The sequence below is a fragment of the Triticum dicoccoides genome, chromosome 3B (assembly GCF_002162155.2).
Source record: "Triticum dicoccoides isolate Atlit2015 ecotype Zavitan chromosome 3B, WEW_v2.0, whole genome shotgun sequence".
In the NCBI taxonomy this organism is placed as follows: Eukaryota; Viridiplantae; Streptophyta; class Magnoliopsida; order Poales; family Poaceae; genus Triticum; species Triticum dicoccoides.
In genome coordinates, this window is record NC_041385.1 from 74,234,420 (window position 1) to 74,261,906 (window position 27,487).

The following is a 27,487-nucleotide window of genomic DNA, read 5'->3' on the forward strand; positions in this document are numbered from 1 at the left end:
GTCGGCGGCGGTGGAGTGGGGGAGGGTGCGGGCCGGGGGTCGGCGGCAGCGGCCTGTGGAGCGGGGGAGGGTGCGGTGGGTCGTCGGCGACGGTGGAGTGGGGGACCGGTTCTGGCGAGGTGGGATAGCGATCGAGATGGAGGGGGGTCGAGATCGAGTGTCCATGAAATTTAAAAACATTCATGAGTTCAAAAAGTGCCCATGAAATACAATCGAGAAATGAAGACTACGATTTAAATACAATCGATCTTAGCTAGCTATTTGTTCACAATCTTCTTGCCCTTCTTTTTCGCAAATGGAGTTCCTCTGTGGAACGGACGTCCTTTAGGTAGGGTGGTCCTGCTTCTTGTGGTGTATGCTGCTACTTCATCATCGTCGTCATGTTCGATCTTCGGGTCGCCGTACTTGTCGAAGTCTTGCTCATTGGCTACTCCATCCATTCCGATGATCTTCCTTTTGCCTCTCCTCATGACAACAAGACTGGGCTTTGACGGGTCGGTAATGAAGAAGCATTGGTCTACTTGGGAAGCCAGCTCCCATGGCTCATTTTTCGCGGTGACGTTTGCACCCGCGGTCTTGGATTTGGCTTCGGGTATAACCATGGTTGTGAAATACCGGTCTTCTTTTAGGACGCTCTTGGCCCATCTGACATGGAACATCGGGACCTTCTCTCCAGCGTAGCTTAGCTCCCAGATCTCCTCGATCCTTCCGTAGTATCTGTCCTTGTCGTTACCGGTGTAGGATTCCGTCGTTACCCCGGAGTTCTGATAACCATTGCTCTTCATGTCCTTGTCCTCGGTGTAGCATGTGTAGCCGTTGATATCATACGCCTCATAGGTCATCAGCTTGTGCTCGGCACCCTGTGACAAGGCGAATATGAGTTGTTCTTCCGTGGAAGAATCCTCATGTAAAGGGTACGACAGAAGCTTCTGCTTGAACCAACGCGTGAAACATGAGTTGTGCTCTTTGATTATATCTCCGTCCGTCCTCTGTTGGCCTCGGTCATTGTACATCTTCTCACTAAAGGTTTTGTGCTCTACCACCCAAGGATCGACCACGTCTATGTGTTGTAGCGCGACTAGGTTTGCTCTTTCAAAGTCGGCGAGTCGACCCTCGAAGTCGACATGCATTTCACGGCGACCCTCACGGTGACCCCATCTAGCGAGCCTGCCGAGGTGCCTGTTGACGGGCAGACCAACGAGGTCCTCGATGCCTAGATAATTCATGCAGTAGGAGATGCACTCTTTGGTCAGAAAGCCCCTGGCTATGCTTCCCTCTTGACGTGACATGTTGCGAACATATCCTTTGATGACACCATTCATCCTTTCGAACGGCATCTTGCTGTGCAGGAATGTCGGCCTGAGTTGGATGATATCCTCCATGATATGGACCAGCAGATGCACCATAACGTCAAAGAATGCGGGCGGGAAGTACATCTCAAGCTCGCATAGTATCACCACGATCTCTTCCTGTAGCCTTCTGAGTTGCTTCAGGCCAACCGACTTCCGAGAGATGACGTCAAAAAAGTTGCATAGGCCAAATAGCGTTGCACGGACGTGCGCGTCCATGATCCCACGAATTGCAACTGGAAGTATCTGCGTCATCAGCACATGACAGTCGTGAGACTTCATCCCGCTGAACTTCTGCTTCGCTGGGTCTAGGTATCTGCTTATCTTCCCCACGTAACCATAAGGAAGTTTTACTCCTACGAGGCAGGTGAAAACCTACTCGATCTCCTCCTGACTTAGAGTGAAGCACACGGGAGGGTAGTCATTTCCAGTCTTCTTGGCCTTTTTGCCTTTGCAACGACTTTCCGTGTCCTGCTTCGCCTCATCATCATCATCATCATCATCATCATCATCATTAGCGTGAAGCTCCTCCCTGATGCCCATTGATTTCAAGTCTGCCCTTGCTTTCGGCCCATCTTTGGTCCTCTCTGGCATGTTGAGCAGGGTACCAAGCAGACTCTCGCACACGTTCTTCGTGATATGCATGACGTTCAGGCTGTGAGGCACACGGTGGATCTTCCAGTACGGCAAGTCCCAGAAAACAGACCTCGTTTTCCATACCTTCAGCAGCGGCTCTGGCGCCTTTCGCTTCTTTCCCGGCTCTGGCGCCTTTTGCTTCTTTCCCAGCAGTGGGCAATCTTTCCAATTTTTCAACAGCTGGTCTATTTCCTCGCCGCTCCTCGTACGCGGGCGTCTTCGGGGTTCGGTTTCACCATCGAACAGATCCTTGCATTTCCTCCACGGGTCATCGTCGCGAAGCCACCTTTGATGACCCATGAACACGGTTTTCGAAGACCCGGGATCTCTATCTAGCTGGCGATACATTGTGTCATCCATGCACCTGACGCATCCAGAAAATCCGTGGACCACCTGCTCCGCGAGATATCCGTAACCGAGATAGTCGTGCACCGTCGCGAGCAGCGCGGCTCTTATAGGGAAATATTCTTTCTTTCGAGGAGCTTTCTTCTTCTTCTTGTATCGAGTGACGCCGCACACCGGACATATGGTAGACTCCGCGTGCTCGTCCCGATAAATGATGCAATTGTTCATGCACACATGGTATTTCACGTGCGGTAAATCCAGAGGACACACGATTTTCTTTGCCTCCTCGAAACTGGTCGGGCACTTGTTCCCCTTGGGAAGACGTTCGTGCCAGAATGACATGTTCTCGTCGAAGCATGCATCGGTCATTTTGTGTTTTACCTTCATCTCCAGAGCCATGAGCGTTACTTTCAGGCGGGTATCCTCGGGCCTGCATCCTTCATACAATGGAGTAACCGCGTCTATCTCCAGTTGATCCAGCTTGGCTTTCTCTCGGGCGGCAGCTCTTGCGTTATCCGTCTGCTTGAGAAGCAGCTCTTGAACATGAGGGTCCTGCACCCAGCCCATCGATGGTCCATCATCGTCTGCTCCACCGACATCTTCATCTTCATGATCATGCCCTTCGTCTGCTCCGGCATCTTCCTCATCATCATGTCCTGCATCTTCTACATGATGACTGTGTACAGCATCACCGTCGTGATCATGTCCTGGAGATTCTTCGCCTTCTCGCCCGCCCGAGTCTTGCTCATTTCTTGCCGCCCGGCCCCCATGGATGACTTCATAGTCATCTTCATCACCTTGCCACCGATAGCCATCCATGAAACCACGCAAGAGCAGGTGGTCCCGCACCTGCCCGGAATCCGGGTCCGCAATAAGGCTCTTCAGCTTGCATCTTCGACACGGACATCTTATCTCCATCTCATTCTTTTGAAGCATCTCGGCCTTCGCGGAGATCAAAAACCTATTCACGATGCCTTCGGTCATCGTGCGGACCGTGGTCTCCTGCGGGGTAGAGCAAAACGATATTTTAGAACCAAGAAAAAAATTGGCATGACTTTCCCTAAAAATAGGACCAAAAAGAATGCATAGTGCCAAAATTCTCGCCGAAATGGAAATGAATCAACATTCCAGCAAAATATTGGCAACTATCGCATTTCAAATACCGGTACCTGCAAACACAAACATATATGCAACACCACAAACATATGCAACACCACGAACATACATAGATCTAGCTAGGCCACAAAAAGTGCATGTGCGCGTTGTTGGAGAGGGAGAACAACATAAATATAGCTTCCCCCCTTACTTACCTATCAAAAAAAGGTAATTTAACCACTTAATTTGGATGAATCTATGGTGCAAATGAGGTGAGGAGGAGGAGGCAGCCGAGGCAAGCTTGGAGGAGGAGGTGGAGAGAATGAAGTGGGGAAAATGAATGGGTAGGTGGGCTGTCCAAAATATCTTGTTGGTCCCAGCTTACTAATGGCGCACCAGATGCAAATGCGCTATTAGTAACCCTAGTTACTAATGGCGCACCTGCTTCTGGTGCGCCATTAGAAGTTTTGCAAAAAAAATAAAAAAAAAGTATATATTCTAATGGCGCACCGTGGCTCAGTGCGCCATTACTAGTTTACACTAGTAATGGCGCACTGCGCCACGATGCGCCATTAGAATGTTTGGAAAAATTAAAAAAATTATTACTAGTGGCGCACCTTTTGCCTGGTGCGCCATTAGTGTCTTCCACACTAATGGCGCACCAGAACATGGTGCATCATTAGTATATACTAATGGCGCACCACCTGACAGGTGCGCCATTAGTGTCCATCCCATCTATAGCCCTTTTCCTAGTAGTGCGTCCGGGTCCTGGCACACGCCGCCGGCTCCCCCGCATGCCTGTGCGATTATGTTGGCATAGGTTACATCGTGTGTCTATCCTCGCTATATATGAGATGCCTAGGATACAAGTGTCCTATTAGGACATGACTCCATATCCTATCTAAACACAATACTACTCAGAGTCCAACTGTAACCTACCTTGTACAATAATATTCGACACAACTCTAACAAACTCCACCTTGGCGAATATTCTCCACCATCTTGGATTCATTCATGCGTCGAACCTCCATGTACATTGGACTTGAGATATGCCATGAGCACCACTGCTACTCCCAGACTCCATGTGACTCCACCTGCAACTGTTGTCCCTTCTCGTCTTCTTAACAGTCAACACTCGAGCAAAATTAAGTTCCTCTTACTCTAGATTATTCTCCAAACTTCCAGAGTATCCGTTCAACGCCATCACACACTGATCACTGACCTGCGTGAAAGTGAACAGCTCACATATTGGAGGCCACATATAAGAGTTACCTGAACTCAACATCACTGCTCTTTCTTGACCGTCTATCTGAAACTTGAAAAAAATTCACCGTTGCCCTGTGTCACCCTGAGTCAAATTCACAGTTGTCTCATCCTTTTCCCTGATAGTCTCTGACATCTCCCATAGCTATAGCACCTTGCCTCTTTCTGTACTTGTCATCCGCACTTCCATGTGCACTGAACACCACAGAATATACGACCATGTAGTCTCACTACAAAAAAAGACACATCCGTGACATTTTGGGCCGAACAATTTTTTTTTCTGTCATACTTATGACACTTCTATAACAATAATTGTGACAAAACCCGGTATCATCATAGATGTGGTGGGCTCCTACTTCTATGACAAAAAATCATGACAGAAAATGGTCTTTTCGTCCTGGGCGGGCCGGAGACGTAGCTGCATGACATTCTTTTGGTAGTCCATTACGGAAAAAACCGTGGTAGAAGCGAGGGCGAGGAAAATTTTGGCGAGTTCCCGGTTACGGTGGGTGGTTGGGGGCCGAGCGATGCGTGTTTCTCTCGTACATGTATGCGCGTGTGTGCGAGGCATTGGGCTCTAAATGAACCCGAGCGAGGCGTCGCCTAACTGAACCCGAGCGATTGCACTGCAGGCTACGCGTTACTGAACCCGAGCGATGATCGATGGCTGTTAACTGAACCCGATCGAGCGATTCCTTCGCTACTGCTGCTAACTGAAGCCGATCGATGCTGCCTCTGGATGAACAGTGAGCGTTGCGGGAGGGGGGGCTTGGATGAATAGTGAGCAGTGGGGGTGGATGAACAGGACCCCGTGGCATTGCCTCTGGATGAACAGGACCCCGATCGATCGAGCCGGTTGGGGCTGGATGAACAGGACCCCGTGGAGGGCTGGATGAACAGGACGACCCCGTGGAGGGCTGGATGAACAGTAGAAGGTGGAGGGGTGGATGAACAGTAGCCCGTGGAGGGGTGGTTGAACAGGAGCCCGTGGAGAGGGGTGTTTGAACAGTAGGCAGTGGAGTAGCGCGCGGTGGAGGCTGGATGAACAGGAGCCTGTGGATGAATAGTCGCAGGTGGAGGCTAGAGGAGGTCGACGGTGGATGAACAGTAGCCCGTGGAGGCTGGAGGAGGTCGATGGTGGAGATGAACAGTATCTCGTGGAGTCCTGTTTTGCTGTACGCCACACCCCTCCCGATGAACAGGACCCCCGTTTCGACCGTAGCGCTCCAACACAAGTCTGTTTCGTCCGTTCTGCGGTATGCCACACCCCTCCCGATCAACAGGACCCCGTTTCGATCGTAGGAGGTCCAACACAAATCCGTTTCATCCGTTTTACGGTACGCCGGACCCCTCCCGATGAACAGGATCCCGTTTCGAATGTGGCCGGTCGAACACAAGGCTGTTTCCTCTGTTCTACGGTACGCCAGGCCTCGTTTGCCTCGCCTGTTCCGTCCAAGCCCTCCCGATGAACACGACGACGCATTCCGTTCCGACCCAGCCGGTTGGCTCCCCATGAACACGACGACGACGCTGTTTCTCCGTTCTGACCCAGCCATGTACACCAGCCCTGGTCGTATGTATGCGCGAGTAGGCGTTCGAGACCCCACCCGTATGGACACATACGTGGCCGTATTTTCTTTCTTGCACACTGGCCGCTGTACGTACGTTTACATGCTACGCGCGCGCCTCTACTATGACACGTGCGCGCCTCTACATCCACCAGTATGTACGTACACGTTCGCGACCAGAATGACAATGCTACGTACGCTTCGACCAGGTGGGTCCCGACTGTCAGGCACTTCCTTGCGTGCGAAGATGTAGCTGGTGGGTCCCAGCAGTCAGGGGGGCGAATCATTTTTTTTTGCCCGGACGCGCTTCCTTGCGTGTGAAGATGTAGCTGGTGGGTCCCAGCAGTCAGGGGGGAAAAGTTTTTTTTTGCGAAATACAGTGGCCCGTCCGGTGGGTCCCTGCTGTCAGGTGGAGGTATCATTATTTTCCACGTAATAAGGAGGCGCTTCCTTGCTGCGGCCGTGGACCCAGCTATCAGCCTCTCCACGTACAGTCCACGTCCGATGGAAGTCGTTCCTTGACCACGTTGTCACGCCGCGCCGAGAGCACCATGGAGGTGGACGATGGCGAGGCCTAGGAAGGGGACGACATGGAGCTGGGGAAGACGCGGCAGTGGATGCCCACGCGGAGAGGAGTACGAGGGTTCACTGGTTCGGCTACGGTGTGAGGCTTTCGTCGCCGCAGAATAACAGGGGGTGTGGGTGAGTAGAGGGATGGCATGGCCAGCGGTGGGAGTAGTATGGGGGCGGTGAGGCCTTCGCGGCAGCACAGCCGGCCACAAGAGGCAGGAGCAGGCGGCACGACCGGTGCTGCTTTCGGCGGCTGGAGCAAGAAGACCAGAGGTTGAAGAAGCACTATGGCCGTTGGATGGACATCATACGGTCACTGGAGTATTGACTAAGTTGACAAAGCCCTCCGTCCCCGTCAACTTAGTAGGCCCACAAGTCAGCCACCCACTATGGTGGGTCCCAGCTAGCAGGGGGTATTCATTTTTGTGCGTAATAAGGAGACACTTCCTTGCGTGCAAAGATATAACTGGTGGGTCCGACCTGTTAGTGGGGGGAACGTTTTTTTTGCGAAATACAGAGGCCCTTCCGATGGGTCCTAGATGTCAGCTGGAGGAATCTTTATTTTGCGCGTAATAAGGAGGCATTTCCTTGTGTGAGACCGTGGACCCAGCTGTCAGCCTCTCCACATACAGTCCACGTCTGATGATGGTTGACCACGTTCCATGACCACGTTGACCACGTCGCCCCGAGAGCACCAGGGTGGTGGACGACGGCGAGGCCTAGGAAGGGGACGACGCAGAGCCGGGGAAGACGCGATAGTGGATGCCCACGCGGAGAGGAGTACGAGGGTTCACTGCGGCTGCGGTGTGAGGCTGCCGTCATCGCAGGGCCTGGCTAGCAGTGGGAGTAGTAGGGGGCGGTGAGGCCTCAATGGCAGCACAGCCGGCCACTGGAGGTAGGAGCAGGCGGTCTCGCCGGCGCTGGTTTGGGCGGCTGGTGCAGAAGAACAGCACTTGAAGAAGCAGTAGGACCGTTCGATTCAAATCCAACGGTTACTGCTGCTACAATCATTTGTTGACTAAGTTGACAAGCCCTGCGTACGCGTCAACTTAGTAGGCCCACAGGTCAGCCTCCGAACCGGTGCGCCCCAGATGTCAATGGGAGGAATCATTTTTTTCATGTAATAAGGAGGCAGTTGATTGCGTGCGGCCAGGCCAGCGGAGGGAGTAGGGTGGGTCGGGGAAGCCTGCACAGCATCACAGCGGGCCACAAGAGGAGGGAGCAGGCAGTCCCACTGACGCTAGTTTAGGCGGCTGGAGCAGGAAGATCAGAGATTGAAGAAGTACGTCGGCCGTTGGATGGACATCCAACACTCACTGTTGCTAGAATCGTGTGTTGACTGACAAAGCCTTGCATAAACAAGTCAGTATCGAAAACTATGGCCTGTACAGACAATTTGCTATTATTTTTATAATTTTTACTCATTTTCTAATTCATATGGAAATTATTGCAGCCCATTTTCCATTTATAGAATTGCTACCCATTTTCTGGTCAGTACCAGGGTTAAAAAAATTAACTAAATATGTGTGAAATTTTGAAATTTCGCTAATTTTGGCTGGGGAACAAAATATTCTTAATCCAAAAATTAGTATCCATACTAAAACAAATTTAAAAATAAATTAGTACTATGTCATGTTTAAATCCAATGAAATACTATAAAATATCAGTGAAGAACAAAAACAAAAAAAGAAACTAATATCCCATTTGCTATAATATTTTTGGAATTTTGAACCCCTTTGATATTACTTTTAACAAACACTGACCATACTCTTTGGCAAGGCCGGGATGCATTCCTCCTCGTCTTGAAAGATTTGCAGCCCAGTAAGTCGAAGAAAACAAATAGGCCTAGCTTGGGTATTCTTCAAAAAGAAATACTGGGCTACCTATTTTCCCAAAGAAAAACCTGCTGGGCTGGTCATGTTGTTAGACGGGCCACAGAGACCGCACAACCCAGTTTATAGCCTGCTCCTCCGAATTACTACTCAAAATAAAGTTGTGCAATTCTGTCATTAATTGACAATACGTTAAAAATGATGTGGGTCCCGGATATCAGCAAGGTGGATTAGAGTAAAAAACGAGGGGTGCATCTGAGTAGTAAAAGAGGCGCTTACTTGTGTCGGGAGTGGACCTGGTGGGTCTGTACTGTCATACTCACAGCTACAGTTCTCTCCCGATTCACTATGTTGACAGGGACCGTTTCGAAAAAAAACTATGTTGACAGGGCCGAATGGCGGCACCGTGGCGAGCGCACCAATGCGGAGGATAAAGTGTTTTCGCCAATGTGCTGGGCTAGATTGGACATTCTTATTGAAAAATAAAAATGGACCGGAACTATTTACGATGTTGACTACGATTTGCATGGGTCCGCTGGTTGCAGGAAGAAAATGCTGGAAGAAAGAAGACTGGTCGCTATCTTTGCCTAAGAATAATATCGACTGAATGTAACGACACTATCATAGGAAATAATATCCTCCTGTTACATAATGAATTTAAAGAACTAGTGCATGAGCATTTAGCTTTATTTATTTATTTACTTATTTATGTTTAGGGGACCATGAGCATGTACCTGGGCTGGATTCATGTGAGATCCTCCTTTCCAGTTAATTATGGGCTCCTCTATCGGGCCTTCATCAGTGGGATGCATGTTATCAACAAGTGGAAAATGTGTTCCATACGAAAAATAGTATGTGTTACGTACGGTACGGGGCACTAAGGATCGAACCGTGCAACGACTTCCAAAACATTGTGTTTGTCGTTCTAACAATACATTTATTTAACCAACAGACGAAATATATTACTGATTGTACATTGAAAACAGCAGCAACAACAACCAGGGCTGGGGGTGCAAGAAAAGCAGTAAGCAGGCCAGAAGAGTGAAGACGCAGCTCTCTCTTCCAAATCAAACATCAACCATTATTACAAAAGGGCTACCAAAAAAGAACAAGTGTATGCATCAAACTAAATAAAGATCCTACTACACCAAGTGTACGCATCTAACTAACTGGCTCAGTTAGATGTTACTAATTATTAAGCTGTGGAGATTGGCTGACGGCTTGAACCAGATAGGTGCCTGACGGGGGAAACTCCAGCCAGCAGGTCGAAGTCTGATACTTGCGACCCTCTCTCCTACTTTGGGCTGCAGAGCGTGGCGGCACATATCAGGGTATGGTGCATGCAGAGACGCATGGTACGCTGTGTACACATAGTTTTGCCTGATGAACGAAACCGCGCTGCCATCATGATCCTTGCCGTCGGTTATCTCCTAGTTAATCGGTTAATTCAGTCCAACAAACAGAGAGCATGTACCAAGGCTACTTACCAGCCTCCAGTCAAAAATTCCTAAGGCCCAGAGAAGCTGGGATCCTGCTCAAAGACCTTGCAGTGACTGTGATTGTATTTCACAAAACAACACGTCTGGTACGTGCGAACGATCATTAATCGTTCGTCGTCGTCTGATCGAGCCAGGAACCACCTGCAACTGCCATGCTGCTTTTCTTTGAAAGGTTCTGGGATTAGGAAGGGTAGGGACACCAGGCGGCCTACAACATCATATCAAGTTGGAGTCAAATAAAAAAAGGCTCTTGATGTAGTCAATCTTAAGAACAGCATGTTATGAGCATGAATATTTTTTCAGTAAATGTTGCTAGTACTATAAGAAAGCCAACATGATATCATAGGAAAGTAACATACTGCTGTAACACTGATTGTAGCGATGACTGGAGTAGGCCAGCAATACGTCCAGCCATAGAAGGAGTCGACAGCGTAAATGATGCCCTTGTGTTCAATGGCATCAGAGAACCATGGAGGATGTATGATCCTGCGATGGACGTGCAGATTTATCCACTTAGCGCAGTGACCTGTCAGATAGGCGAGACCACGGTTGAAGAACGCAATTAGCATGAATCTTTATAATTCGCAGATCTTGTGGGCACTTGGCGGATTACAACCTTGAGCAAATCAAACTTGGTATCATGTTGGCTACTGTAAGATTCCGAGTATTCTGGGCCGCGGTGCCAAAGCAGTGCAGTGTTAATCGAAGGAAGGGGGGTCAATCGCCGGGTGTAGACCTCCACGAGCATCCAGCTGCCGCGACCGTCGACGAGCACCATCCAATACATGTTCATGCTGACCCAGTACATACCGTTAATGTAGTTGAGGGTGACGGGGATCGGATCACAGTCAAGGGGGTTGATGCTCGCCACCCTACGATCGTTATGCTGCGTGACACGCTGTTTCTGAAGATCAGGCGGCATCAGCAAGCAAGGAGCTATCTTAAAAAGCTCCGGCCTGAGGGCTTTGAGTAAAAGGTACAGCCCCGACGAGTACGCAGCGGGAGGCATGGTACTGACATTGTCCACACGTGAAACAATGAGCTTGATTACCTCTGTGGGGAGTGAATTTTATCCACTCTTTCGGCGGACGCTGCTCGGTTCTGCCATTGTTAGTGCTTGGGTCTTGGACGAGGGGGGGAGGCGCCTTAGCGGGGATGGAAGATTGGACGAGATTATGTGCGGACAAAGATGGAGAAGTGAATATGTGCTGCCGGAAGTGGATAGATGATGATGACTATAGCACGCCGCTTGACTTACGAGACACATACTAGCAGCGTAGGGTCATATCAATGCCAGACAACTTGCATGGGTGATCACAGTACTGATACTCCCTACAGTACCTACTACTATGCCCTAACTTGCTTGAGTAGAGTAGTAGAGTAGGACTCTGCTCTACTACTACCACCGGAGGAGTAGTATATTCTAATCTAAAATAGTTACAAACTTCAATGCCCGAGTGTGGAACGACTACGAACCGTGCTCAAAGACCGTGTCTACGTGGTGTTTGGAATTATATGCAAAAGAAATAGCAAGATGCCCGTGCATTGCACGGCACACCATCATCACCAACTTGGTTTTTTCTCTACTCCTACTCCTATAAAAGACTAAGTTGGTGATGATGGAGGCGAGGAGGCGTGTTCAGCCGGGCGTGCAGCGGACGGTGTAGTACTATTCGATTTGTTATAAAAAACAAAGAAGAGTAGTAGAGATAGAGATAAGAGTAGAGATAGAGACTTAGGGAGGAGCACGAGGTTGTGGGAGATAAGGATGAACGAGGCAAGGCCTTATCTGTAAATGTGGAGAGAGGTGCGGGTATCTTTTGTAAAATTATCATAGTTGGCTTTCTATCCGTCAGATATAGATCGGACGGTCTATATTACAAGATGTCAGGCACACCATCATCACCAACTCGGTTTTCTATAAGAGTAGATAGATAGATTAGATAGACAGAGACTAGGGAGTACTAGTAAGGACACCATCTACTGCTTTGTGTACTACTCCTGCGCTCCATTCGGCGGCCGCAACGTCCCCTACAGCCACTCCCTCCTTCGCTCCATTCGGCGGGCGCTGTTAAAATTTGAGGAGCGCACTCTCGCGACTGCTGGCAGCCATGACTTCACGGACGACGAGTTCTTCCCCGACCTCGGCAACCTCTTCCTCAACTCCATGGGCAACAACCTCAACGCCAACGGTGCTGCTCCCATTGCACCGTATGTGTTTCTTTCCTTCCTATTCAAAATTGTGGTAGAATTCATGTTTCTACTCTGTATCCTACTACTATGCTAGTCCACATGATTAGTTTAATCTCTGTTATAGCCATCGTGATTTATTTTGTGCTTATTCGGATTAAATCTCGTAGTAACTTGCTCATATATTCAACTGGCGCAACGTCCCCTACAGCCACTACCGTTTCATGGACGGCCTGGTCGATGCCTCCAAGGAGCCCTTCATCTACTGCTATGAGTGCCCGGTGCCGTTTTCGGGCTCGCCGACGGACATCGTGCATCACCTCACGGATGCGTGCAGCGGTCACTACTGGCCCTTGGCGGAGAACATCAAGTACGAGACGTGCTACCCGTGTTGGAAATATGAGCAAATTACTACGAGATTTAATCCAAATAAACAGAAGATAAATCATGACTACAGTAGCAGAGATTGAACTAATCATGCAAACTAGCATAGCAGATGAACAGATCACATCTAGGGCACATACTAGAAACATGAATTCTACCACGATCTCGAACAGGAAAGATAAAATCACATACGGTGCAGTGGGAGCGGCACCGCCGGTGTTGACGTTGTCGCCATGTCGTCGAGGATGAGGTTGCCGAGGTCGAGGAAGAAGTCGTCGTTCGCGAAGTCGTCACTGCCAGCAGTCGCGCGAGTGCGCTCCCCAAAAACCTGATCGCCCCTCTCCCGTACAGGATCATGAGAGGCGGGGTTCCGGAGTCCTGCTGTCCCTTCTCCCGGTGCACGGGGATGGAGAAGACTTGGTTGGCAGCGCAATGATCTGGAACGGTGGTGAGAAACCATACGAAGCATCAGAAACGGTTCAGTAATTAACGCGTCCATTAATTATTAATTAATGACTCATTAACTTTTCCCGAGCAGCAAAAATATAGACAACGTGCATAGCTCTGTCCTCGGCTCGGCTCAATCCCGCAACTCGCGGCGCGTCGTGACGAGGCGTGGCGTGGTGAGGCAAGCGAGGAGGAGCACGCATGTAGGTCTCCACTTATCATGCTCATACAAGTGGTAGAAGAGCTCACCTTATAAAGAGGTGCAACTCTCTCTCAACTTATGAGGTGGGACTAAACTTTAGCCTCACTCACTCCACTCACATGTGTGCATGAATGGGCCAAGAGAATTTCAGAATTTTAGTTGGGCTTTGGGCCAAAAGCCCACTAGCAAATTCCAACAACCCGTTCACCATGCCGGAGTCGCTAGAGGATCAACGCAGCCTGCTATTCTCGGAGGAGGACGGCAGCGTCTTCCTCTTGATCGTGGGCACCGGCGAGGCCAATGCAGGCCGCCGCCCCGTCTTTGTAGTGTGTGTCAGGGGAGACACCGCTGACACTGACATGAGGCCGATGTACGGGTGCGTGCTCACTGTTACTACCCCTCAGAGGTACCTGGGTGGCGACACTGGCTCCATCATGCTGCCTAGGACTGTGCAGAGCTGGGACCTTCCCGCCGATGTGGACATGGAAACGCATGGTATGATTTACCCCGCAACGCGGTGCACGGGGACTCCAAGGAGGTTCACCTGGACATATGCATTACCAAGTTAAATGTTGATCATTAGTCTTCGCTCAATGAAATCCGCTGTCTAAGCATGTGGAGACTTCCATGCATGATGTTGCTCAATTGGAGTATCGCGCATGAATAAAAGTGTACCCATTTATGGTTTAGTCTAGAATCTTCCATGTATGAATTTTTACTACAGTACTGGTGAAAGACTTACGATGAACCAATTCTTACATCTCCTTTGCCCCCTTCCAAGTCATCATGATTTGATCCCTCCATCTAGGTGTATAAGGGCATGGTTAATACTTAATAGTATAGCCAACTGTTGACTATAAGAAAGTGCCATGTCATCTGTAGCCAACATGTATAACAATCGATATTCAAAAACTAATTCTTAAAGATCATTTGTTGCAAAGCACAATAAGTGTTATTTCTTCACAAGTTTTGGATGCAGGTTGAACAGTTGAACGCTTTTATTTGCCAAAGATACCTTTTTATCTATTTCACCCGGATGCTTGTGAGCTCTAGGGATGAAATAATATCCAAAGAAACCTATCGATACCCGTTACACATGAGATGACCCCCACATCCTTTGTCAAAATAAACAACTCCCTGATCAATGCATTTCACTCTTCGGTGCAACGCACGGGCACCTTCCTACTATAGATTAGTACGACCAAAAATTGAACTAACATTATATATAGTACGATAAATGCTGATGCAAGTCACCTAAAATTATATCATTCAAAACTATGTTCAAATACGAATCCAACGATATTGTTTTTGTTGACATGTACTAACATTTTGTCAGTTAAATCTTCAGTCAAATTCAATGGGGGACTAATAAACCACGACCGATGTAGTACAAGTGTAGAGGGCGGAGCTGCACGGGAGTCTCACACCTCTTGTGGCACGGCAGTAAAGCCGCCATATCACAAAACCCAACCACTGCCAGTAATAAGTGGCCTGGTAAAATAAACGGACAAGCAACCATCACATCCCTCTGTGTTTTTTGCATTTAATCTCTCTGCATTTACTTTCTCCGGTTCATCCCGCAAACTCGATCCCTAGCTACTACTCCTAGTATCCCTAGCTACTACTCCTAGGGCTAGTTGTTTTGGCGGCTTAAAAAATAAGCCGTCTCTTCCCCAGCTTTTCCCTAAGACTAGTCACAATGGAGAGTAACATTAAGGCACCTCACTCATTTATTTGGACTTCTAAATACTACCTCCGTCCTGGTTTGTAGCTCCCTTTTGTAGTTTGTGTTAAATTTTGACTAAAGATTTAACTAACAAAATGTTAATGCATGTCAAGAAAAAATATTTCATTGGATTCGTATTTGAACATAGTTTTCAAAAATATAATGTTTCGATACATGCGTGAACATTTTGTTAGTTTAATCTATGGTCAAAATTTAATGGGACAAATAAACCCGGACGGAGGTAGTACTACAAGTACTCCCTTCATTTTTATATACAAGGCCACAAACTCAAATTACAGGTACCAAGATAAAAATCAATGTGTGCTTTACAAGCCAATTTATTTTCTCGTTTACCGGGTTAATTAATAGGGTGCATGCACATTAGAAGAAATTGAGTGGCCGTGAGAGAGGAAGTAGATGAGTTTGTCATTATCATCCAGTACATGCATGCTAGTAATTAAGCCATGGGTTACTAGTACGAGGAAACATCATTAATATGTGTCTCGATTACTGTTGGTGGTCTTGTATAGATGCAAAATGTATTTTTATAGTGGCCTTGTATACAAAAATGGAGGGAGTACCTCCATCCTGGTTTATTCATCACCATTGTAATTTTTGGTAAATTTTGACCAAAGATTTAACTGATAAAATTTTAGTGCATGTGACATCACAAACATTTCATTAGTTAAATTTATGATCAAAATTTGACACAGATTATAATGGGGACCAATAAACCAGGACGGAGCTAGTAGTAAAGGGATTACTACTAATCTAGAAGCCTAAACGAACTGGCCCCTGGTACTCCTACTAGTAGTACTAGTACTCAAGTTGGAATTCCAATTGCACAGCATAACTTGTTATGCAAAAAATTCGATACAAGGTGTAGGAAGGAGTTTGGGAATTTGCATGCCTTTCCGACCAGTGAGATACTCCATACAAAGTACGACAGAGAAATAACCACAGAGAAGAAAGCTAAAACTAAACAATCAAACGAGCATTTTTGCATTTGTTTTGCATTGAATCATTTCACAAGCTTGACTAGTGTTGTTTTTTTACTTTTACAAAAACCGCATCGTAATGTTAAAACGTGCATTTGCCCGTACATAAGTAATAGTAGTACTCCCTCCGTCTAGGTGTATAAAGTCTTCCCTCCTACTTGGTCACAACCAAATATGACTTATTCACCTGGACGGAGGGAGTAGCACAGTCTGCAAGCATATATATATAGAGAGAGAGAGACGTGTAGTGCGATAGTATATAGTACTAAAGTTTGTGATGGATGCACCTACTTACAAAATGCGTACGGGTACACAAGGTTTCCAAACTTTCCCTCTTACATACTTAATTAAGCATGCTAATAATTCCCGAACGTTCGGGATTTATCATTTGCGTCCCAAAACTAATGAGATCACCTTACGAAACTAAATTATACTCCCTACCAAAAGCCACGGCACTCGCAGGAGCGCTTGCGGCGCGCCACGAGTGCCCTGGTGCGCGGTCGTTTCCTAGTGCGCCGACACAACGCCTCTTCCTCAGCCTCGCAACTCGCAAGGTGCTGATTGGCGGCTTGCTGGCAGGCGAGCGCGATCTCTCTGGTGTGGTGATCCGGCGCCAGCAGGTACTCCTCCTTGCTGAAAACATGCACCCGGTCCATGTACCGCCAAGCATAGATGAGGCGCTTGGGCCCGACTGCACTCAGGGCTTTGGCACGGGCGTCCTCCGCCACCCTCACGGCCCTTGCACGAGCCTTCTACCAAAGATCCAATTGCCTGACTCTCTCGGACGCGACATAGACCTGCCAGGTAGCTTGCCCCGCGACGCGCTTCTCTTCCTCGGCCTTCTTCTCCGCCTCTATTTTGGCGTGCTCTACTGGCGGCAAAGCCTCCCACATGATGACATCCATTTCTTTCCAAAGCTCCTCAAGGCTGGGGGGCTCGGCGGGCGGCGCGGCGTTCTCCTCGTAGTGGGGAGCCGATGCGTCCTTCGACGCGCCTGCTAGCGAGATTGGGAACACCGACGCGTCCACCTAGACGCGTCACGGCGAGGAGTGGAACGCCGACGCGTCCTCCTCGACTAGTAGCGGCGAGGAACGGAATGGCGACGCGTAACCATCCGGGCGGTGCAGCGAGGGGTGCTTAGGGCTTGGGATGGGCGATGCCATGGCGGTCGACGTGAGAGGGAGTGGGAGGAGATAGCGATGAACGTGAGCGTTCTTCCGAATGCCGTGGGAGGCGCAGTATTTATAGCGAGCAATGGCACACCTACATAAGATATGGACTAAGCTGCACTGACTTAACTGTAGGTCCAGTTGCGTCACTGACATGTGGGCCAGACCCTTGTTGGGCCCATATGTCAGTGACCCAATGCACCTGCAGTTAAGTAACTGAAGCAGCGTCCCAAAAGATATGTTGCGTGATTAACGTAACAACTACGTGGGCATATTTGCTGGAGTAAATTACGGGGGAAGGAAGGGGTGGAAATATTGCTGGTCACAACGGATTGGACGAGCGTGGGGGGAGGAGAGTCATGCATGCAGATTTTTTCCACACGGGGTGGAGTGGTGGGACCGCCAGAGGGATAAGGAGAGTCTGGCAGGCATATTGTTTCCACACATGGAGAGGAAAAGATTTGGAGACGAACGGACTTCCTGCAGGTATGGGGAACGGTGCATAATAAGTCACCTTACATGTCGGGCTATGTATAGTCTCAAGTCATTAAAAACATACACGCCCCACACATGTTCATATTTCAAGGTGCACTAAATTATTGCATGTGATGATTAAGGCTGGCCATAATGGTGGTATTTTAGCTAGTATCATGCACACGGGAATAGCAAACATGCTGATGTGGCAAAGAATTAAAGAAGGGAGGGGGGTTAGAGTAACTAGTGTTCATGCATGCATTAGTAAACACATTTTTTTGTGGAGAACGACAGCATTAGTTGAGTACTATTGCAGACTTCAAAAACTATTCCGCCGCCTCTACTATCTTGCTAAGAGTAGGTGAAATTTTTGAATCGAGCCCTTTAAACTAGAAGCGAGGTAGTAGTACTTTAATAGCTAACCTTGTTGTGATGACAAGATAGAACATGCCACGCACCTGGACGGAGGAACTAGTTTGCATTGTGCATTTAAGTTTTGTCTGAAGTCAATGTACCTATACTTTGACCAAACTTATAGAAAAATGTATCAACATTCACAATGTCAAATCAATATTTTTACACTCATTATAAAACGTAGTTCTTATACTCATTATAATCAGTATTGTAGATATTGATATTTTTAGTATAAATTTGCTCAAACACTTTGCAAACGGTTGACGGAGTAAAAAGGACCAGAGGGAGCATCATGCATGCGGAGTAGGCAAAAAAATTGATCATTTATAGCCGGTCGAAGTCTCAAAGGGCGCGACTGCGCGTGGGAGGCGAAGGTCGTGGGAGGCGCGACGGTTGACGGAATTAAGTGAAGTTACATCCATGCGCCGGCATGGCGTGCGAACAGGCAGAAGCTATACCGGCAGGCCTACGATATGGGTCTAGTAGACATGACATCTAGTGGGTCCCGCATAGTTCTCGAGAACTCTTTGGGGGCTTGCAGCCGTTTATCCACCGGGCAAGCCAGCAACCCCACGCCGTTCGCATGCCCTACTCGTCCCTGTCTTCTACCTTACAACAGTTTGCTCCCAGTCATCCCGTCCTTTCGCATTAGTTTGCTCCCAGTTTTTTTGCGGGGTACAACCGTTCAACTTCTCCTAACCCTCGTCCAAAACCATGGCCTCCCAAATCTCCATGGTCGCCGCTGAGTACCAGGTTAGAGCCATCACCGGCGATGAGTTTATCGTCATCTACACACGTCGATCCGCGACGGTGAAAGCATGGCTTGCTCGTTTCCTACGCATGTTCAACAGTTCAACGGATGAGTGGGTCGCTGGGCTAGATGTTGAGTACACCATAGTCCTGGAAAGAGAGAAGATTCTAAAGGAGGCAGAGAGGAAGAAGACCACCGTGATCCAAGTTTGCGTACATAACGTTTGCTTGGTCTACCACATATGTCATGCCGACGTTGAGTGCCGGGATTTTAAGAACTTCCTCAAGGACAAAAGAGTGAAATTGGTTATTGTAGACTTTAGGAACAACAGGGATGTCCTGCATCGGATAGGCCTCGTTGTAGGCCAGCCCTTCGATCTCCAGAAGGAAAGCCTGGTGTCCTCCTCTCAACCTTCAATGCTGACCCTGGCAGTAGCCATGATTGATCCTTCGTACGCTAAACTGAAGAAATCTCATCACGAGTTTCATCATGCATGGGAGTCGAAGACATTAGATGAAGATCACATCATGTACGCAGCAATGGATGCCTACCTTTGTTTAAATATCTACAAGGGTTGGATGAAGAAGCAGAGCCTAGTGTCCGGTTCAAGCAAAGAAGTGTCAGCGAAGAGGAAGAGGAAGAGGGACGAGGACGAAGTCGAGGACGTGGACTCGGACTCCGAGTAGGTGGCAGTGCCGTCGCTCATGCTGGTTCTACTACAGTGTCAAGCGGACTAGTTTCTTAGTTTATTTTCAAGGGTGTGTTGTGATGAGGCCCCAGCAGAACTATGTTTATTTTATTTCTCATTATTTGAACTCTTTAGTACGTACAGTAGTACTAGTACTATGTCTTACTACTGTTCTTCTTGCAGTTGGTAGTACAGCTCGTATCTTCATGTTCCTACTATACTTAATACATTCATACTAGTAGTATAATTTGGGTCAGTCGATTTGTGAAAGAAGTTCGATGGAGCGAAGGAAGAAGACGGCAGAAGAGGTGGAAGAAGCCCTTCTAGCCATCCATGTTGCATAACGGCTCACAAGAGTCGACTGACCCAAATTTCTCCTTCAGATTGCAGGATCCACGTGGCATTCAAGGTCTTGAAGGTAGATTCTGCGTCCGCACCCAGCCGGTTTGCGGGCTCGACGCACGCGCAACCGGCTTCCGCCGTGACAGCCACCATGCGTGCCTCCTCCACGCGGGCGGAGACGACAATGACATGCTAGTTCCTCCTCGCTGGCATGCTGGAGCACGCGCTCGTCCTCCTCTTTGTCCGTTGCGTGCATAGACGCGGCTCCACCAGCTGCTCCTGTGCTTGGAAGCGTGGCGGCATCGCCAGGAGGGACTGCAGACGACGTGAGCGGGCGAGTCTTCGGCTTCATGGCACACGGATGGCGGCGACACGGTGGTGATGGGCGAGAAATTGTTGGCCGGAGCAGGCGGGCGCCGGCATGTGCAACAGCGGCGGCGGCATATTGATGAGTGTGCGTATGGGAGCTTACTTTAGTTTTATATAAGGTTGGTCAAACTTAAAAGAAAATTGTACTAGTACACGTAAACATTAGACTTGGGCAGCGCTTTTATTAGTTAGTATCACAGCCACGATACAGAATCCTGTTCAAGCGTGTGAACCGCGGCCGCGCGGTCGATCAAACGGTGCGTCACTGTGTCATGCTCGAAGGACATCCACCGAACCTTTTTGTGTGTGTGAAAACAATCCCCAAATATTAATCTACTTTTTTTTCCTGGAAAAGTTCTTGATGCTGCAATATTTCCATATATTTGAATTTAACTCCAATTCGTGTTTATTTGGATTTGGACGTTTTAGCTGCGCCCTAGTTTTTTTTAATACTGATTTTGTGTGTGTGACTGAGACAGAACGTGTGTATGTGTCCATATGTGTGTTGTGGCGGAAGGGCAATGTGGAGACGGTGTGCGTGTGATACAGACATAGAGAGGTGTGAATGTGCAAATGATCATGCATGAGTGAGACATAGACAGATGCCGATACGTTGTGTATACATGAGAGAACGATCTTCTAGTTTACTTGTGTTTGTGTGTGTGTGTGAGATGAGTATCCGTAACACAAAAACCATCTCTCTCGATTCGTCCATCCCTCACACGATCACATGTAACACATGCATCAACGCGCATATTTTGACACCCTCACCCGGCCCCTGTCCACCTCAAGGCCCGCACAATCTGTTCGTGAATACCCATTTCTCTCCTTAGGTTTGTTTTCTCTCAATATCTGACACACACACACACACACACAGACACACACCCTCCCCCGAGCACACAATTCATCCCCATCCAAGGTTATACGGCGACCACTCTCGCTTGTGCTTCTTTGCACCCCAACATGCACAACACCTCAATCTTCAAAGAGGGCGTCGAGGAGATCGAAGATGGCGACCACACCGCGCTAGAGAATGTGGAGCCATTTGGAAGCAGGATGATGTGACGACGGCTGACTGACTCCTCCCCCCACCCTCTCTCTCTCTCGCACAAAATTACCAATCCCTCTCTCCCACGCACAAAATTATCAATCCCTCAACCCACGAGATCCTTCCCCTCTCGTCCATGTTTTTCCAGCTCTATCATCACACATGTTGTCTCTTCTCCTTCCACGTATACAAAATCCGGATGCACACGCATCTCACATATATTACATGTCTCCATCTTTCTCACAGACCTAACTTCTTCCTCTCTCTTTCTCTCTCTATCTCTCTCTGTGTGTCATTAGGTTTGTCTCCTACTCTCTTGTCCACATACATACAATCTTTCCCACCCTATCTGCTCCATCTTCGCAAGCTCTCTCTGTACGTTTCATTCACACATTGGGATATGTTCAAAATGTTGCTTCTATAATGGCTAATGTAGAGTGATGGTTGGTTTTGTTGCATCCTACAAAGTAATAACTATGAAATGCATTTAGATTCTCATTTGACTGGGATTATGTGAGTTTGAGGATGTTGTGAAGTACTATAGACCTTGTATCTCTACTCCTAATGGATCAGTTGGTAGTTTCCGCCGGTCAATTTTCGTCCCACCTACCATGGTTTTTTTTCGTCCCATCTTCGTTGGTTTTTTTTCGTAGATTTTTTTTCGTCTCCTCCCCCACCCCCACCCCACCCCACGCACACAGACGGCAGCCCAGAAAAAAGCCTCGCAAAAACCACTCCTATCGATCCCCTTGAGAACACAGCGCCACCGTCGAGCGATCTCGAGGTCACAGCGCCGCCGTCGTGCGATCTCGGAACTGACGCAAACGCACGAGAACACCGCCGCTGCCATGCCGGATCTCGCCTCCATGTTACAGGATTGCCGCCATGGTTCTGGATCGCCGCCGCGGACGTCACGTCAGCGCCGCCGTAGATCTCCAAGGGCGTGGTCACATTGCCGTGATTGGAGGAGACCGTCCCGGCCTTCCCTATTTGGAGGACGAACAGAGGTATTTTGAGGCCCATGTACGTCAATCTCCGCCTCCGCTTTCCTCCTTTCCCATCGAGGGCCGCCGCTGCTGCTCCGTCTTCTATCTCATGTCTCTCTCTGAATGGTGGCGATGGTGGTCGGGGGCTCCGATGGGGAGGCCCGCAAGGGGGAAACGGAAAGCGGTGGAGGAGCGAAGGCCATGGCCGAGAAGCAGGTTATGCGCCGCCATTTGGACAGGAAAGTGGGCAGTTCGAAGGTACCTAGGAATTTCGGAGGGGCTGAGCAGGACAGCCAAGGGCGTCGCCAAGGTCTTCGGCGTCCAGCCGTCCACGCCTTGAGGTATATTCATGTTTTCTTACACGAACTGCCATCTCCAAATCTCCATGTCCACGCCCATAGATTTGATCCATTCTCCATGGCCTCCATGCAGTTCATCTCCCAACTGCTGATGGGATGTGCCTTGATCTACCTCTGGACTAGAACCACAATTAGTCATTGGGTCAATCACAGAACCTATCAGCAGGACATTATTTCCTGTTCCTGTACTCGACGAGGTAGTTGTAATGCAATTTAGTATCAATACTAATACAGTATCTATGTGATTAATTCTAAACTTTGTATACTCACTTTGCAGGATCATTTTCACAGTATATTATTTCTGTTTAACTCTTTAATGTCTTAGTGTACATCTTTGTTTTCATTCTCTATAGTGGGCAACAATTTGCTCTATGTGCACAGACACTGATAAATTTGAGTTGGTACGTAGTGTTTTAGTGTACTATATAATCTCATTTGCTCTTTTGATAGATTTCACATTTTGGTCGACCTGTACTTTATCTGTTATTGTTTTCAGCCCATTAGAACAAACGATTTATGATGGTCACATGTAACTGCGTTCTTATTTGATCATGCAATTGTCCTTTTTTTCTTCTTCTTGTTTTGTGTATATTGATGGATGCACTTTGTATAGAACTGAAGATTAAGAGGAAGAGAAACATTAGGAGCGGGTCAACAAGTTTCATTACCGATCTGATCACGCAATTGTCCTTTCCCCCTGTTTTCTATAGATTGATGGATGAGCTTTTTATAGAACTGATGATTAAGAGGGAGAGAAACATTAGACGCTTCAGAAAGTTTCGTTATGGAGGCAAAAATAATTTGTTGGTTCATATAGGAAATTGGATGACTATTGTAATATGAGTGTTGACAAGCTGAAGAAGATGGCCGGTGCCCTGTGCCGGAGGCAAGGGCAGTGTGCACATGTGCTTTCTATGTTAACCTATCATCCGTCGGTAGTGTCATTGGTTTTGCTACAAGCAGTAGCATTTCCCGCTTTCAACACGTTATCTGTTCTACATGTATCCATTTCCCGCTTTCTACAGTATAGTAGTTCTTTTCTATGGTACAGTACACACAAGTACGTAGTGTTTATTGTTCATGGTTGAATTCTAAATGCAGATTTATGGATGACTGTTTATTTTACTTAAGAAGTAATTCGTGTGTTCAAGAACAACTGTCGATCATGATCTTATAAGCCTGTCTACTGAAATATCGTTTTGCGAGTGCACATATATGATTTACAAATAGATCAATGTTCATTGATTAATGTGACATATGTACTAATCAGTGTAGTGTATCTACATCGACATGCCAACCAACAGTAGTCGGGGCAGCGACAGGGTGGTGCAACTGGACCTGGACCTGGAGGTTGCCCCCTGGGCCCGTCGCCATCGGTTGAGATGAAGCAGGTGAATAAGAAGGGGGTGGCGACGAAGATGGTGGAGTGGCATATGCGAGAGGTGGAGGAGATCAGCAATTAATTCAAGAGGGAGGTTGTTCTCATCAACGGCTCAGAGGCGGAGCAAGTGGGCAAGGCCTCTTGCTCAACAAGATTGCTGAGATCTGTTAATTTTAATTTTTGAAATGCTGAAATCTGTTCAGATGCTTTGTTTACTAGCTAAAAAATTGCAGCAGATAAGGACAGAAATTTGTTGATTTTTCTCAACATGGTGCCGCTTGATCAGTACTCAATGAAGATGAACTGACCATCATAGCCGGTGTTGATTACAGGTAAACGCACTGAATTTTCCATTGTGCCAAAACTAACGTATTAGAATCTTTCTAATTGTTGCTACCACATTTCATAGTAAGAACACGATGGTGCAAAGGAATCTCATTATCTAGCCATATGTAATCTCGGTTTCTTAATATGCAAACTGTCATAAGAGTTAGCCCACATTAATGTTGCTCCATTTTTGCTATCTATTGATCTATGACAAAGGGGATGTGCTGGCGCCAGTGCTTGTTGCTAACTTGCTATTCAAAGAAAGGAGTGGATCTGGCAATATGAAAATCAATAAAGGTCATCTTTCCTATGGCTTTTGTTATTAGGTACATGCAGTGTGTGTCACTTCCTTAGATCATATCTGGTTCCTAAAGTTTTAGATGTTTCATATAACCATCGGGTGCCTTTTAGGAAAAATATGACCATCTGTTATCCCATATGGCAGTCCTTGTACATGTTTCTTTTATCTGCTTTAAAAATTTATTGTGAAGCAAAATAAAGTTGTATGTAAGAATATCATAGGTTGTGTTTATATATACAAGGATCGCTTCAAGTTCCTAATTTTTTTAGTGAAGCATTAAGTTGAGAATGTAGAATGGGGGACCAAAATACTTTTTATGTAAGTACCGGAGGAGGAATTGAAATTAGTCTACCTTGTGTGTGTTTGTGTGTGTGTGTGTGTGTGTGTGTGTGCGTGTGTGTGTGTGTGCGCGCGCGCGCGTGCTTGTGTGTCCACTTATCTCTTGTCCAGGATTAGTTGTCCCTAATGCTTGGTTTTCATTTTATACCAGCGTATAATTGTTGTTTCTGAAACCCTATGCACAAACTTCTCTGGTCAACCGTCCTTGTGCCGAATTGGCCCTGAAATTCTATGGACCCTTCAAGGTGACAGAGAAGATTGGCGCAGCCGCTTATCGCCTAGATCTTCCTCTAGACTGCTTAATTCATCTGGTGTTCCACGTTTTACAGTTGAAGCCCTTCACTGCTGACTATTCTCCAGTATTTGCTGAACTACCAGCATCACCTGACCTATCTACAATTTCTCTTCATCCTGAGGCGATCCTGGAGCGTCGTTTGGTTAAGAAAGGAAATGAAGCGACTCCGCAGATCAGGGTCAAGTGGCAAGGACTTGCAGAGGATCACACTACCTGGGAAGATTACAACGTTCTTCGAGCACGTTTTCCACTTAGTTCTCTTTGGGATGGGGCTTCGTCTTCAGGTGGGGATAGTGTCACACCCCCACCTTGACTATGTCTGTGGTGGTGACGGACAGCGTGGAGCTAAGGGTGGGATCCTTGGTCAGTCAGTTGTTGGCTAGCTTTGGGCTGTGTAGTGTGTGCATGTGCTGAGTTGTATGGGGACGATATAACCCCAGCGTGTGAGTCATGTACGGGTATCGAAAATGAAAGGAAATATCTGAATCTCTCTCTTGTTCTCTGAACTCTCTTGTTCTCTCTCTCAGCCCCTCTTCTCCTACCAATCCACCATGAATCCTGTGAGATCCATCTCAGGGGGCCTCACATCTCGCCTGTTGCTTCCCTGCTTGCATGCTGCTCCTGACAGCTGCTCGATCCAATTACACATACGCCGCCACCGCTGTGAACGATATGCTCTGATTGCTTTCCCTGCCGTGAGATCTTCCATCAATAGATCGCCCTTCCATCATGGATTTCTTCGCGCTGCTACACGATTTAACCCGCCAGGACACCGCCTACTATTCTCCTCGACCTACATCGAGACAGCCCTTCGCTTTGCGACTTTTTGAAATTCCTTCCTCGGCTTCCTCTTGATCAATTAGCAACCTCCGAACAACTTATCTTTGATACCACTTGTTAAAATAAATCCGAAGCGCTCCGTCGATCATCTGAGGACCAAGCAATCACACAAGGCACGACACTGAGATTTGTTAACGAGGTTCACCATCATGGCTACATCCCTGGGGACTGACTACGGGCGCTCCTCCTCATGACACCGCTATAATACCGTACACCGGCCGCCCAGGCCCCGGCACACGCCGCCGGCTCCCCCGCGTGCATGTGCTATTATGTTGGCATATGTTACATCGTGTGTCTATCCTTGCTATATATGAGACGCCTAGGATAAAAGTGTCCTACTAGGACACAACTCTATATCATATGTAAACACAATACTACTCAGAGTTCAACTGTAACCTACCTTATACAATAATATTCGACACAACTCTAACAGATGGCTCTTGCCATATCTTATACCAAATTTGAGCTCCCACAAATAATTAAAGGTTGTAGAAATCGTACACTTCCTTGAGAGAGTCAAAACTCATTCCAGTTTTGGGAGTGACCACACTGTCTGATGATTTATCAGCATACCTCCTGATTGTTTCTTTCAATGGAGTAACCCCCCAGGGCATGGTTTTCTGTCAGCAGGTGCACGGCCAACTCTCAACATGCAAGAGCAAAATATCCCAAGTTTTGTAGATGAATCTCAATTTATAGCAAGGCCTTTTCTTTATCATGGTAAAACCCCATTTTACTGATGAGTGACACAACCCACTTTCTGCGACAAACGGGATAGCATTGCATTTTAGAACTACTACCTTCGTACCAAAATATAAGACGTTTTTGCAGTTCGAGTTTTGCAGTTCAATTTGAATTGCAAAAACATCTTATATTTTGGTACAGAGGGCTTACATGGCAGGGCATCCAAGGCATCCAAATTCATATCATAATTTTTATATCACAATTTTAGCAGCGCACCCAATTCCTTGATTTTGTCTAATGGTTTCTTTTTACCTACAAAACATACCAAGCTACCTGTGTCAAACGGTTTAGCATTTAAAATCACACCAGGAATTCGCTATAAAGTGACTTAAATTAATATTTTGCCGACATTGGGTTTTAAGGGGCTACCAATCGACCCAAGTGAGCATAAATTCAGACATCTCCTAAAATGACAAAGGCATGAAAATTGCAGAGTCATCTCACCTCCTAGTCCACCCAGGGGCCTCTAGGTTCACTTTCCCGGTGGATTACACGGACTGTGTCAGAGACACCTTCCTCTTGTCGCATGTGTCACGTTGGCTAGTAGCGCCGTCGA

General features: G+C 47.6%; 1 pseudogene; it reads right to left on the reverse strand.

Moving 5' to 3' along the window:
- Nucleotides 1–26,906, reverse strand: part of LOC119279324 — a 36,443-nt pseudogene extending 9,537 nt beyond the window's left edge.
- Between the last annotated feature and the right edge of the window lie 581 nt (nucleotides 26,907–27,487).